This window comes from Choloepus didactylus, chromosome X, assembly GCF_015220235.1.
Source record: "Choloepus didactylus isolate mChoDid1 chromosome X, mChoDid1.pri, whole genome shotgun sequence".
NCBI classification, from domain to species: Eukaryota; Metazoa; Chordata; class Mammalia; order Pilosa; family Megalonychidae; genus Choloepus; species Choloepus didactylus.
The window spans coordinates 188,650,113-188,665,763 of NC_051334.1; the positions used below are offsets into that span (position 1 = coordinate 188,650,113).

Consider the following 15,651-nt stretch of genomic DNA (forward strand, 5'->3'; position numbering starts at 1 on the left):
CAAAACCACAATGAGATATCATTTCACACCTGCTAGAATGGCCACTAATTAAAGAAAAAAGAACAGAAAACCACAAGTGTTGAAGAGGATGTAGAAAAACAGGAACTCTCATTCACCACTGGTAGAATGTAAAATGGTGCATCCGCTGTGGAAGTCAGTTTGTCAACTCCTTAGGGAACAGTATGGAATTGCAAAATAATTCAGAAATCCTGCTACAAATATATTCCCAGAAGAAATGAAAGCAGGTACTTGAACAGACATTTGCATATTGACATTTATAGTGGCATTATTCACATTTGCCAAAAGATAGAAGCAACCCAAGTGTCCATCAACCAATGAATGGATAAACAAAATGTGGTGTGAACATATGACAGAATGTTATTCAGTTGTAAGAAGGAATGAAGTCCTGATGCATAAGACAACATGGATGAACCTTGAGGATATTATGTTGAGTGAAATAAGCCGGTCACAAAAGGACACACACTGTATGATCTCACTGATAATGAACTAATGATAATAAGCAAACTCATATAGTTAAGATCTAGAATATAGGGCCCAGGAGATAGAATGGGGATAGAGAATGGGTAGAGACACTTAATTTGTGCAGAATTTCTATTTAGGTTGATTGTAAATGTTTGGAAATGGATAGTGGTGATAGTAGCACATTATTGTGAGTGAAATAAGTTTGTGAATGTTGTTGAAAGAGGAAGATTTGGGTCATGTATGTTACTATAAGTATAGTTAGAAGACAAAACATGTGACTGTATAATACAGTGAATCCTGTTGTGGACAACAGACTGTGGTTAATAGTACAAATATAAGAATGTTCATTCATCAATTATAACAAATATGCAACACCATTACAAGGTGTTAATAATATGGGGAAAATATACTTAATGTAGGCTATGGACTATAGTTAACAATAATATTTTAATATTCTTTCATCAGCTGTAAAAAGGGAATCACACTAATGTTAAGTGTAAACAATAGGAGGGTATATGGGAATATTGTATTTTTATATGACTTTCCTGTAAACTTCCATGTTCTCTAATTAAAAAAAATACAATAATTTACAAAAACATTATGCTAAGTGAAAGAAACCAGACACAGAATAGTATATATTGTATGATTCCATTTATATAAAATGCAAATATAAATAAATTTATAGAGACAGAATTTGATTAGCAGTTAAGTAGGGCTGGGGAAGGATAGAGGGCTTGAGAGGTGACTGCTATGGGGTATGGAGTGTTTTTTTTTTTGCATAATGAAAATGTTCTAAAATTGATTGTGGTGATGAATGCACAACTATGTGATTATTCTAAAAGCCATTGATTATAACTTTAGGTGGATTGTTCGGTATGTGAATATATCTCAATAAAATGGCTTTTAAAAACATGGGCAAGACTTGAACAGACATCTCTCCAAAGAAGTTATATAAATGGCCAGAAACACATGAACAGATGCTCAGCCTCATTAGCCATCAGAGAAATGCAAATAAAACCCTCATTTCACACCCATTAGAATGGCTACTATAAAAAAAATGGACGATAACAATTGTTGGAGTGGATGTGGAGAAATAGGAATGCTCATTCATTGTTCATGGCAATGTAAAATGGCAGAGTCACTGTGGAAGATTGTTTGGCAATTCCTCAGGAAGCTAAGTATAGAACTATTATGTGACCTGGAAATCCCACTGCTAGGTACCTAAAAGAATTGAAAGCAGAGATTTTAATAACAGATATTTGCTCACCAATGTTCATAGCAGTGTTATTCACAATTGTCAAAAGATGGAAGCAACCCAAGTTCCCATGAATTGATGAATGGATCAGTAAAATATGATATATACATACTGTTCTAGTTTGCTAATGCTGCTGGAATGCAAAACACCAGAAATGGATGGGCTTTTATAAAGGGGGTTTATTTGGTTACACAGTTACAGTCTTAAGGCCATAAAGTGTCCAAGGTAACACATCAGCAATCCTGTACCTTAACTGGATGATGGCCAATGGTGTCCAGAAAACCTCTGTTAGCTGGGAAGGCACACGGCTGGCATCTGCTCCAAAGTTCTGGTTTCAAAATGGCTTTCTCCCAGGATGTTCCTCTCTAAGCTGCAGTTTCTCTCTCAGCTTCTGTGCATTCTTCAAAGTGTCCCTCTTGGCTGTAGCAAGCTAGCTTCTTCTGTCTGAGCTTATATAGTGCTCCAGTAAACTAGTCAAGGCCCATGCTGAATGGGCAGGGCCACACCTCCATGGAAATTATCCAGTGAAAGATCTCACCCACAGTTGAGTGATCACATCTGCATGGAAACATCCAATCAAAATTCTCCAACCCAATTAACACCAATATGTTTCCTGCACACACAAGACTGCATCAAAGATAATGGCATTTTGGGGGACATAATACATCCAAACACATACCATGGAATATTATTCAGCAGTAAAAAGGAATGTAGTCCTGATACATGTGGCAACATGGATCATCCTTGAAGACATCATGTTGAGTGAAATAAGCCAGACACAAAAGGAGAAGTATTGTATGATCTCATTGATTTGAAACAATTAGAATAAGAAAATTCATAGAATCATAATCTAGAATACAGGATACCAGGGGACAGGATGGGGATAGGGAATGGTATGTTGAGACTTAAAATGTAAAGGTTTCCTATTCTAAGTGATGAAAATGTTTTGGTAATGGTTGATGGTGATCATAGCACAACACTGTGAAAGTAATTAACAGCACTGAAATATATATCTGAATGTGATTAAGAGAGGAAATGCTGGATTGTGCATATGGTAACAGAACAAAAATTAAAAAAAAAATCCATGGAAGTACAATACACAAACACTTAAATCATGGATTTTAACTAATAGTACAATTATTAAAATATGTTATCATCAATTGTAACAAATATTCCACACCAATGCAAATTGTTGGTAGTGGGGTAGTTTGTGCAAATCCTGTATTTTATGCATGATTGTTCTGTAAACACACAACTTCACTAATAAAGGAAAAAAATTAAAAGTACAATGAAACAAAAAATATATATATACATAGGTAGGAACAAGGGATTTGATGGTCCAGATAGAGAGCATTATAAGAACAAAAGCAGTGGCAGTGGAAAGGGCAAATAGGAAAGTGTCTTTGTGTGTTTCTGTGAAGTACATGTGTTTGGATGAAGTACAGGTGCACACAAGGGAGTCATAAGTGACAGGTAAAGCTGGAAAGATGAATTGGAGCCAAATCACAGAAGGCCTTGAGTACCAGACTAAAGTGGTTCACCTTGATTCATCAGCCAATGAGGAGACACTGAAGGTTTTTGAGGGAGAGGGTTATTGTATGCTTGGTGCATTTGGAAAATGTATCTGGTTGTGATGTAGCGGGTGACAGGAGTTTCTTGAAAGACAGGCTGGGGACTACCTAGATGGCTGTTGCAGGAAAAAGTATAAGAAAGAAAAGTGAAATATAAACCCACAGCAATTAAAATATCACCTGAATATTTACATGCAACAAAGCAAATCATCTCTTCTTATTTAGTGTTCCATATGTAGATAACTTACGAAGATATAAAGCAAAAAACAAATGTTTTGCAAAGTTATTCTTTTGAATACAATAGTGTCCAATCACAGGCATAAAAAGCAAGATTTTATTTCATGTATTTTACTCCTTGAAACATTAATAATAGAGGGCATAAAAAGATCTAAAATTAAGCATCTTTACCAAACAATGTAAAAGATGCATGTGGTATCTTCTAAACATAAAAAAAAGAAACTATTTTTTTTCAGACTTCAAAGCTAGCCTTCTTCTGTGACCTAGTCATGAATAAAAACTTTAAAATAGCCCTAAGTACTGCTGTCCCACTTTATTTGATGAAGAAATTTTAGTGGAACTCTAAAGCTTACTCTTGAATCAAAAAAAGGAAAAGGAAAAGGAAAAAAGAAAAGATAGGCAGGAAATGTGTTTTCATTGTTGTACACCAAAGCAACTACACAATGCTGAAGGAAAGAAAAGAATGACTTTAATAAAAAAAAGTCTTGAATTCTGGCAAGCTTTGGATTATTCACACTGTTTGGTTTTGAGGATCACAGAGTGAACCATATGTCAGTAGCAGCATGCTTAATGCTATTTTTTTCAAGCCTAAACAAAAATCTTCCAAATAATTACTTTGAAGTCTTCTTTGTCCCTTTTCCCTTTGCTCCTCAATTGATAAACATTCTTCCCTCCTTCTCCTTCTCCTTCTCCTCCTTCTCCTCCTCCTTCTTCTCCTTCTCCTTCTTCTTCTTGTTTAGCAGTTAGGTAAATATGAAGTATATGATGAATCTAGTCAACAGCATGTATTTTCAAAATATAGTTCTTAGAAGTGATAATTTAAAAGACAACATGGTATATAAAAATAAAAGGAGATGGAAAATAAGCTTTGTTTTAAACCTTTGGCATCCAATGTTTATTTAACAGCATCCAATTTAAGAATCAAGCATTATCATTGTCTTTTGCTTTCCTGTTATGGTTTTCAGCCCAACAAATTCCTGCTTCCTGACTTTTACATATTAGGAATTCTGCTGCACTCACTCATCAAATCTATTTTTGGCATCTGTATCCTGTTTGACATCTCTAAGGGCATATTACCAAATTCTTCAAACTGGCTCAGGGTGTCTAGTGATTTCCCAGCTACTCTGGGCAACTCAAAAGGACATTCAACCATTCCAATAGCTGTACCTTAGGACAACAAACAAGTTGTATTCTTTATTTTCTACCTGAAGGTTAGCATTGTCATATTAGAGTGTCCTTATTTTCTTCTGTGAATGTTGAACTATGTTTTCAATTTTTACCAAATTCTTTCCCCCAAATTATTCAATCCCCAGGGACTAACATTTGTTTTAAAATTTTAAAAAGCCAGATATCCTTCATAAAAAAGCTTATGCTAGGGACCCTGTGGCAATAAGAACTAACCTTTCTGTTGGGTTTTCCAGTAGTGGGGAAGGGTTGTGCTTCTACACATAAATCCAGATGTTAGAACATGAGGTCTCTCACCCAAACAGAAATAGAGTTGCATTTATTATTTTTATTCATATAAATTAGTTTGGCAAACATTTGTTGAGCACCTACTGTATGCACCAGACTGAGCTACACACTGTAGGGTAGACACAATGAAGAATGGGGCATGGCACCTGCCCTCAAGAAGCTTATAATTTTGTTAGGGCATGGAGGGGGTTGTGGCATAAGCTAAATGTACAAATAATTGCAATACAGGTAGAAGATAATAAAGGCAATAAAGCAAATGTTCTAGATGGGAACAGATCACAAATAGTGGCCAAATCAAGGACAGATTCAGGAAAAGGGAGCAGTGGAGCTAGGGAATTTGATAGAGGATTTCAAGAAGCAGAGACCAAAGGGGAAATAATCCAGGTGGAGGTAAGAGTATGCAAAAGGCATGGAGGCAGGAAAGCACAAGGCAAGTTTGGAGAAAGGCAAGTGATCCAGTCTGATGGAACATAGAGTGTATGTGATTAAGTAGTAGACACTAAAACTGTGAGAATAGGTCATACATGAGGGCTATATCATGGAGAACTACAGCAAGGTTGAGAAGTTCAGGGTTTATTTCATGCACAGAAGGGAGGCAATGGGAAACTCTGAGAAGGAGAATGGCTTTACTCTATGTATTTATGCATCTGTTGACTTACATCCCTCCACATTTCAAAAAGAATTTGAGGCAACCAACAAAAATGCATTCGATAAAATAGGATAAAATATGTAAAGAGACTGAGATGAAGGTGGAAAGTAATAGGAGAATAGTTAAACGACACCAGAAATAACTAGCACACAAGAATATGTAAAGAAGTTCCTAAAAAATTATTAATGGTGGAGCATGTAATCTGCTGTGGGTTCTTATTCACCAAAGCAAAAACAGAGATGTCATATGTGGACTAATGACTATCAAAACTTTATAACACCCCTTCCCCAAACTATCAACACCCCCTTTCAAAATGAACAAGTTAGGGTGCTCACTATCTAGACACCCCTGAAGATGGAGAAAGAGATTAAGTGAGAGGAAGGAGTAGCAGCAAACAAGACAAGATTTAACAAAGGTCTATGAATACTGAAACTTTATAAAAATATATATATATATATTTTTGATGCTGGGGTGTTGGAATAGCTGGAAGGAGGAAAATGACATGGTGAAACAGTAACCTATAGCATTCTTTGAAACTTGCTCTATAGCTACTCATTGAATTGTGCTTTGAAAGTCTTCACCTTTCTGTCTATACCCTATATTTCATAATAAGGAAAGAACTGAAACTGTGGAACTGTAACCATAACAATTTTTTTAATGACCTATATAATGGCTTGTTGAGCTGTACATAGAAAGCTAACACCTTTCTGTATGTATATTCTATTTTACAATAATGGAAATAGATGAAGTTATGGGGAAAAATATATAATGATCAATCCAGCAGTGGCATGAAGGATAGATTGCAGTATGGATGATGTCATAGTTTGCCAGGCCATTATGTCAAAGACCACACAATATGTTGGCTTAAACAACAGGAATTTATTAGCTTTCAATTTTAGAGGCTGGAAGTTCAAAATCAAGGCATAGGCAAGACCTGCTTACTGCAGTGGTTAGTAGTATTGTGGAGAAGGCATTCCTCTGTCACATGGCAGTGTCCCTTCCTTTCTGGCTTCTGTGACTTCTGAGATCTCTTTATAAGGCCTCCAGTAATTCTGATTAAGACCCACCTTCATTCAGTTGGGCCACACCTTAACTAAAAATAGTATCTTCCAGAGGTTCCTATACACAATGGGCTCACACTCACAGGAGTGCAGATTAACATTAAGAAGAATATGTTTATTCAGGGGTACATAACTCAGTCTACCACAGATGATGTAGGAGGAAAGTAGACTGGTTGGAAAGTTATTACAATAGGAAGGACTTCAACAAGAGTGACAACGAGAGAATTTCTTATGGAATTTAGTTTCCCTTAATAGAAGTCTGGCAAAGAGGATAAACTATTGCTCTGATATCTCTATGGCCCAAAACATGTTGTAAATGACCAACCCCAGAGATGTATTAAAAACTAATTTGGTGCTATTTTCTGTCTGCTAGAGGTGTTTTCCTTAGGGTGTGTATGATGCACAATTAATTTCTTTCAAGACACTGTATTTTCCCTGGGTGTCCCCAGGCAGTCAGCAGGTTAAAGTTCTCTGTGTCCTCTGCATGCAATGGTGACATCTTTAACTGTTAGACTGCATAGTACATTTCAGAGTGGACTGTCCTTTTGCAGTCTGAACACTAGTAAGCCATTTAAGAGTAAATGTTCAGTTGATAACTGACTTCTTTCAAAATAAAGACTATACTTTTTTTCCCTCCTTTTCGTGAGTTAACTTTCAATATGATAGTATGTGATGCTAGCAGCAAGGAAAAGAGATAGCTTGCAAAGGCAACTGCAGCTCCAAAATCACAAAAGGGAGTCAAAGTAGTAATGATACAGAGTCATTTCATTTTTGAATGCCTGTCCAGGGCAGCCAGATCTATTTGAATAACAGCAGTTCTATCTTGTGGTGAGAATAAACTATTCCCTGCTGGGACTAAATTGTTCAGAAACAGAGATGAGTAGAGATGGGGAGTAATTATCTCTACCAACAGGGTAAGTTAACCTCTCCATACAAGGTATAATCACACACACACACACAGACACACACACACATACCCACACATGTGCGCACAGATACACATATATATACATACACTTCAAAGTGTACTCTATATTTTCAACTACATTTTTATTGTTAACATACTCCAAAAATGATCCTTTCATCTCACCTTCACCTGCCTCCTGAATTACACAGTGGCACCACTCTTCCTTTTTCCCTTTCCTCCTACCATCTGTCCTTCTGACTTAAAAGCCTGCAAAATAAATAGATCCATGCTCTGCAGCCTTCATCTCAAACATGCACACTCAGTGAGAGTATTCAGGTATGCAGCCCACTGTTTTCTGGTTGCCCCAGGTGGGGGTTAAGGGGACTTTCTTTCTTCCCATGCTGCAAGTTCCTCCTAGGTAATATCACCCTCCCTCTCTCTCTACCACCTTTGTGCTAATAATTTTCATTCTTCTTCCCTGAGATTCAGATTCATATATTCCAACCGCCAGCAAGACATTGCCACTTGAGTATTCCATAGGTACCTCAGACAATACATCCAATCTAAAGTCATCATCTTCCCCCTAACACTTTATCCTTCTCCTGATTTCCCTATTTCAGTGAATGACTCTCCCCTTTAATCCATCTTCCACATTGGTGCCAAAGTGGTCTTTGTAATAAAACAGAGAGTGAAAGAATTAGAAGCACACAGCTGACTTAGAGTTGTGCTAATAGATATCTCTATGCCCCCTACCTGTGCTGTTCATCCTCATGCATCCCCATGAATCAAGGTAAGAGTTAGAGCTAATTAATAAGTGATGTTCTTAAATCCTTTTCACTTACCTTGTATAATAATAAAGCAACTCAATAGTTATCATCTCCTGCCATTTTTACCTCAAGAAATACAACTATTTAGTTACCCAAATTTCTTCCTGGAAGACTTCTCCCATGATCTTTGAATATTAAGATCTAACCCATAAATTACAACGTAAGTGGCTACTAGACTGCAATGAAAAACAAAAGTCCCTGAATGTTCCTCTTTCCAAGTTAGCTAGCTGTGAATTTCTCCAAACATAAGCCTTGGAAAATTACCTCCCCCCCCAAAAAAATAAGATCCAAGACCCTATATGATAATAACATGGATCAATCTCATGGTTCCCTCACTCCCCCTACCCTCAAATAACACCCATTATTTTATTAAACAAATATTTATGAGTACCAAAAGTGTGCTAGGCACAGTTCTGGGCATGAAAAATATAGTGATGAACCAAACAATATACTCTACTCTCCTCTGTCCTGGCTCCCTTGCCAGCTGGCTTCTGCTTGAGTTTGACCAATAGGAGGATTAGCAGGAGACTGGCATTGCACATCTCTTCTCCTGCTCCTCCTTACTTCTAGTACTATGCCTCTCTCTGTCAGTAGCTAACTCCCTCCAAAACTACAGCTCCTGCCAGGTGATCTCTCTTTCCCAGTTCCAGCTCTCACTGGGCTTTGGTATCATTCTTTTTCCTCTTTCCCTTCCAATCCTTGTTTAAATACATCCCGTTTATTTCCTTAACCCTGTCCACACCTATGTTAGTTTCCTGGCTGCTGAATCAAATACCATGCAAAGGGTTGGCTTAAACAATGAGAATTTATTGGCTCACAGTTTTGAGGCTAGGAAAAGTCCAAAATCAAGGTAATATCAAGGCAAAGCTTTCTCCTAAAAGACTGTGGCATGCTGGCGCTGGCTGCTAGTGATCCTTTGTCCATGGCTGCTTTTCTGTCATGTAACAATGCACATGGCAGCTTCTCCTGACTTATCCTTCCTCTTCTGAGTTCTGTTGACTTCTAGCTTCTGGCAATTAGCTATGGCTCTCTCTCTCTCTCTCTCTCTCTCTCTCTCTCTCTCTCTCTCTCTCTCTCTCTCTCTCTCTCTCTCTCTCTCTCTCTCTCTTTCTCTCTCTCCCTCTCTCTCCCTCTCTCTCTTCCCCTCTGGTCTTCATTTTATAATATAGAAATAGGAATAATACCCATCCTGATTCAGTTGAGCCAACACATTAACTGAAGAAATCTCATCAAAAGGTTTTATTTGCAATGGGTTCACACCACAAGAATGGATTAAGTTTAACAACATGCTTTTCTGGGGAACATGGATCAAAGCCATCAAGTCCACCTTTTAGACCCCAAAAGACATGTTCTTTCCACATGCAAAATACATTCATTTCATCAAAACATCCCCAAAGCCTTAAGTCATTTCAGTAACAATGCTAAGTACAAAGACTCATCAAAATCAGGTATGGGTATGGTCTTTCCTGGGGCACAATTCCCCTCTGTCTGTGGACCTGTAACACCTAGAATACAAGTTATCTTCTTTGAATATACAATGAAGGGATAGGCAAAGGATAAACATTCCCATTACAGAAAGGAGAAATTGGAATGAAAATAAGGTTCAAGGGTCCCAAACAATTCCAAACCCATCAGGGTAAACTCCATTAGATTTCAAGGTCTGAGAGTCATGTCTGCATCCATGTTTTGTCCTCCAGGCCTGATGGAATGGCAGCCCCTCTTCGTCTAGGCATTTGCACTTGTGCAGTGGCCATGCTCTCCCTGAACACTGGGGTGTAGCTCTCACCCTCTCCAAGCACTGATGTGGTGGCCAGTCTCTCCATGAATCCTAGAACACAGGTGCCACCCCTCCAACCATTGGGAAGCAATCTCCTTGACAACTTAGGCTCAAGGCCCATTCCTTCTAAGTGCCAGGGTCAATGGCCTTCTCCCTCAAAACGCAGGGGTGGACTTGCCCTTTCTACACATGGGTGGGCCTGCTCTCTTGGCCCAAGGAGATCTTTTGGGTCCAGACCTTGGCTTCCATGGTTCTGCCCTTGAAGCCACTCTTCCTTCATTTCGTCCCTTCCCTATTCCTTTCAGTCCAGTCTGGCACTGATTCTGCTCATACAAATTTTGCAAAAACCTTGGCTTACATGCAGTTCATAGGGTTCCAAACCATCAGGCAATAGAACCTTCCACAGATCCTTCCTGCATAACTGCATTTCAAATCCCAACTTCCACTGAAATGGTTGACTGGATCCATGTTCAGTTAAACCCTCACATGGAATCCTATTCTTTAGGACTTGCTTTCTGGAAGGCTCTGGGAGATCCCTAACAGAGCTGCTTCTGGCCCTAGTCTCAGACCACAGTATCTGGATAGGTACAGAATTTTCCAAACGATCAATTTCTGGTTTCTTTGTGTTGAAGAGTTAATTTCTCAGCTTGTCCCTTTCCTCTCTCATTTCACTATAATCTGCAATGAGAAACAAGGTTTAACCTTCTACACTCAGCTTGGAAACCTACTTAGCTAAATATCCAACTTGATCACTTCCAATGTCTGCCTTCCATTCAACATCAGAACTCAATTTTGCCAAGTTCTCTGCTACTTTAAAACAAGGATTGCCTTTCCTACAGTTTCCAATAACACTTCCATCATTTCCCTCTAAGACATTGCTGGAAGTAACTTTAACATCCATATTTCTACCAACATTCTCTTCATGACAATTCATGTATTGTCTAATATGATACCAACTTTCCCTACAGCTCTCAATCATTTTTGAGCCCTCACAATTCTTCCAGTCCCTTCCCATAACCCAATTCCAAGGCCATTTCTGCATTTTAGGTTTTTGTAATAGCAGCACCACATTTCCTAGTACCAAAAACTGTTTTAGTTTCCTGGCTGTTAAATCAAATACTATGCAATAGGTTGGCTTATACAATGAGAATTTATTGGCTCACCATTTTGCAGCCAGGAGAAATCCAAAATCAAGACCTCGGCGATGTGATGCTTTCTCCCAGACATACCTCTATAAGTAGTCCTTTAAAGTCTCTTTATTTGAAACATCTGCAAAGATTTCTGTTTTCTGGTGAGACCCTGAACTGATACAGTCCCAGACGTAATGGAACCCACATTCTATTGTGGCAGTAGATCAGGGGGAGAAAAGAGACAAAAATCAAACACAAAACAAATTTTAAAAATGTCATAGTTAATATGCTTGAAGAAAAAGTGAAGTGGGATAAGAATGATTGGGATGAGGTAGATGGCAGAAGAAAAATTTCTCCAAAGAAGTAACATTTCAACATAGACCTAAATAAAATGATGGAAAAAGTAACTTAAATATCTAGAGCATTCAGAACAGAGGAACCAGCAAGTTCAAAGGCCCTGAAGTGAAAAATTACTTAGCAGGCTTGAGGAACAGCTATAAGATCAGTGTGCCTAATTGATTACTTTACTTACATTTAAAGTCATTCCTTCTAAAAATATTCATTGATCATCTATTATGTTTCTAGCACTGTTCTGGAAGATAGGGATGACAGCCATAGTCCCTGCCTTTATGGAACTAGCAGAAACGGTAAAGAAATCCTTTCTTTTACTGAAATTGGAATAAAGGAAAAAATATACTGTTGAATTTGGATTCCTATAGGGTAAAAGGTCGGCCAGATACTTCCATGAATCTTGTGATGTTCGCAAGTCAAATTCAAGATCCATTCATACACTCAACATAATCACAGGCTACTAAAAATTTTCAAGACAGTTATGAAGAGAAAATAAAAATAAATATTTAATGCTATTTAAAAATAAGATTGCTGCCTTATGATAGCAATGAGTGCAGTATTAGTTGCCAAAGTTTGGAAACAATAATGAGAAATTGGAGGATGTTTCCTAGAGACCTAAGATTTTCTGTTTTATGATGAAGTACAAACATAATAAGTGAGACAGAAAAGAAGCCCCAGAAGAAAAAGCTTGAAAGTCTAGGGATTTTTCAGCATGAAGAACAAAATTTAAAGTGATTCATTATATATATTTAGGACTTTTTTGAGAATGCTAAATAAATTTTATATCCATGGAATATGGAATGAGAGAAAAGGGGCCAACTAAAGTATGGTATTGGAAGAATGCCCTTATATTGGCAATGACAAATTGAGTGGGCTATGGAAGCCCAGGTCTCCTGATTTCATTAAAAAGAGAAAAGACAACCATCTGTCTTGAATGGAACATACACTTATATGCATCAAGAAAACATAGAATAATCAGGTTATTCATCCATGCAAACAACATTTATCAAGCACCTAGCATGTGTGTACCATTCTGCACAACTTATGGGGAATGCAAAAACTAAGTGAACTATAGGCTCAGTTTTTAACATGCAGTTGTAAAGACAAGATAAATTCACAAAAAGTGTTAGCAAATATAAGACAAACTCTGTTTTACTTCTCTCAAAGTTCTGCCCATAATGGATGATTTTGTTTGTACAGTAAACTGCACTATCATCTAATTGGAAATTTAACCCTTTTTGCCATTGACCATTATGTTTCAAAGACCAATTTGAAGCATATGAACTACCATTTATGAGGTGTTTTCTAAAAATGAAAATAACACTATTTCCTTTAAAATTGGTCACTGCATGAAAGTATAGTTAATAGCAATATCCATAATCTCTGATGGAAGATGTGGCATCTACTACATTTTTCATTCCGTGTATTTTCTCCAACAACTTACCTTTCTGGTTATATTTTGTTCAATCTAGATATCCAACTAAGTAGAAGTTTCTAAAGCTCACACAATTGAGAGAGGGAAAAGGTGAGAGACTGGGTTATAAGGAAAAGCTAGCCAGTGATGAAATTTAAAATACATCATGGGGTGTGAATTAACTATGTATAGATAATCAGAAGCTGACTGTATCTTCCCACATCCTTTTCATCCCTGGGCTTACAAAGCACTTGTATATTTCTACTTGTTCCTCTACTCTGTACCACCAATCACAGTGAACCAAAGCCATTGTTACAGCTGTTCAGTTACATCCACAGACACTATCACTAATTATCTGAAAAATATGGAACTAGCTTGATCATAACCTCTTAGGTAACAGATTGCATATTTACCACATTTTGGTACATGAACAAATGTGATTTAATATTTCTAGGGCTTGAAGCATTCATTGCTGCATCTTCACAGTTGTTTAAAAAGGAATTCTTGTCTCCTTGTATCAATCCACCAGTCCCAACCCATGATTTACATCATAAACAATACCAAGGTGTACAAGTTTCAGAGCTCCTATATAATGTCTCCAACAGGGAAAAATAACAAAAAGCACTTTGCACTTTTTATTAGATGCTTAATAGTTTTCAAGTACTCTTTGCCAATATAGGGATTATGCAAAAAAATTTATGAACATGTTATAGTAATCATTTCTATTAAGCACCTAATGTATACATAGCAGTTGTCTTGACACTATAGAAAAGACAGAAAACATAAAACTAAGCGACAGAGATTTCGGTTCAGAGGAAGCCAGGGTGCAACTTTCTTCAGTTGCCCCTCATCCAGGTTCATCCAACACCAGCCACCTCTGCCATGCCGCCCAAGTTGGACCTTAAGGAGCTCAAAGTTGTGTACCTGAGGTTGGTGCCATGTCTGCCCTAGCCCCAAAATCAGCCCTCTCAGTCTGTCTCCAAAAAAGGTTGGTGATGGCATTGCCAAGGCAACTAGTAACTGGAAAGGTCTAAGAATTAAGGTAAAACTGACCATTCAGGACCGACAGGCCCAGATTGAGGTGGTACCTTCTGCCTCTACCCTGATTGTCAAAGCCCTTGAGGAACCACCCAGAGACAGGAAGCAGAGAAACATTAAGCACAGTAGAAATATCACTTTTGATGAGATTGTCAACATTGCCAGACAGGTGCACTGCTGATATTTAGAGAACTCTCTGGAACCATTAAAGAGATTCTGGGGACTGCTCAGTCTTTGGGCTGCAATGTGGATGGGCACCACCCTCATAACATCATAGATGATATCAACAGTGATGCAGTGGAATGTTGTAGTAGCTAAGAACTACAAAGGGAAATATTTCTTGGCAAAACTAAAGGAAGCAATTGATGTTTCCACAATAATTGTGGGAGACTTCAACACATCACTCTCTCCTATAGATAGATCAACCAGACAGAAGACCAATAAGGAAATTGAAAACCTAAACAATCTGATAAATGAATTAGATTTAACAGACATCTACAGGACATTACATCCCAAATCACCAGGATACACATACTTTTCTAGTGCTCACGGAACTTTCTCCAGAATAGATCATATGCTGGGACATAAAACAAGCCTCAATAAATTTAAAAAGATTGAAATTATTCAAAGCACATTCTCTGACCACAATGGAATACAATTAGAAGTCAATAACCATCAGAGACTTAGAAAATTCACAAATACCTGGAGGTTAAACAACACACTCCTAAACAATCAGTGGGTTAAAGAAGAAATAGCAAGAGAAATTGCTAAATATATAGAGACGAATGAAAATGAGAACACAACATACCAAAACCTATGGGATGCAGCAAAAGCAGTGCTAAGGGGGAAATTTATAGCACTAAACGCATATATTACAAAGGAAGAAAGAGCCAAAATCAAAGAACTAATGGATCAACTGAAGAAGCTAGAAAATGAACAGCAAACCAATCCTAAACCAAGTAGAAGAAAAGAAATAACAAGGATTAAAGCAGAAATAAATGACATAGAGAACAAAAAAACAATAGAAAGGATAAATATCACCAAAAGTTGGTTCTTTGAGAAGATCAACAAGATTGACAAGCCCCTAGCTAGACTGACAAAATCAAAAAGAGAGAAGACCCATATAAACAAAATAATGAATGAAAAAGGTGACATAACTGCAGATCCTGAAGAAATTAAAAAAATTATAAGAGGATATTATGAACAACTGTATGGCAACAAACTGGATAATGTAGAAGAAATGGACAATTTCCTGGAAACATATGAACAACCTAGACTGACCAGAGAAGAAATAGAAGACCTCAACCAACCCATCACAAGCAAAGAGATCCAATCAGTCATCAAAAATCTTCCCACAAATAAATGCCCAGGGCCAGATGGCTTCACAGGGGAATTCTACCAAACTTTCCAGAAAGAACCTGACACCAATCTTACTCAAACTCTTTCAAAACATTGAAAAAAATGGAACACTACCTAAC

General features: G+C 37.6%; 1 pseudogene; it reads left to right on the plus strand.

Moving 5' to 3' along the window:
* Positions 1–8,416: 8,416 nt before the first annotated feature.
* On the plus strand, positions 8,417–14,491 carry LOC119522536 (annotated as a pseudogene).
* Positions 14,492–15,651: the final 1,160 nt, after the last annotated feature.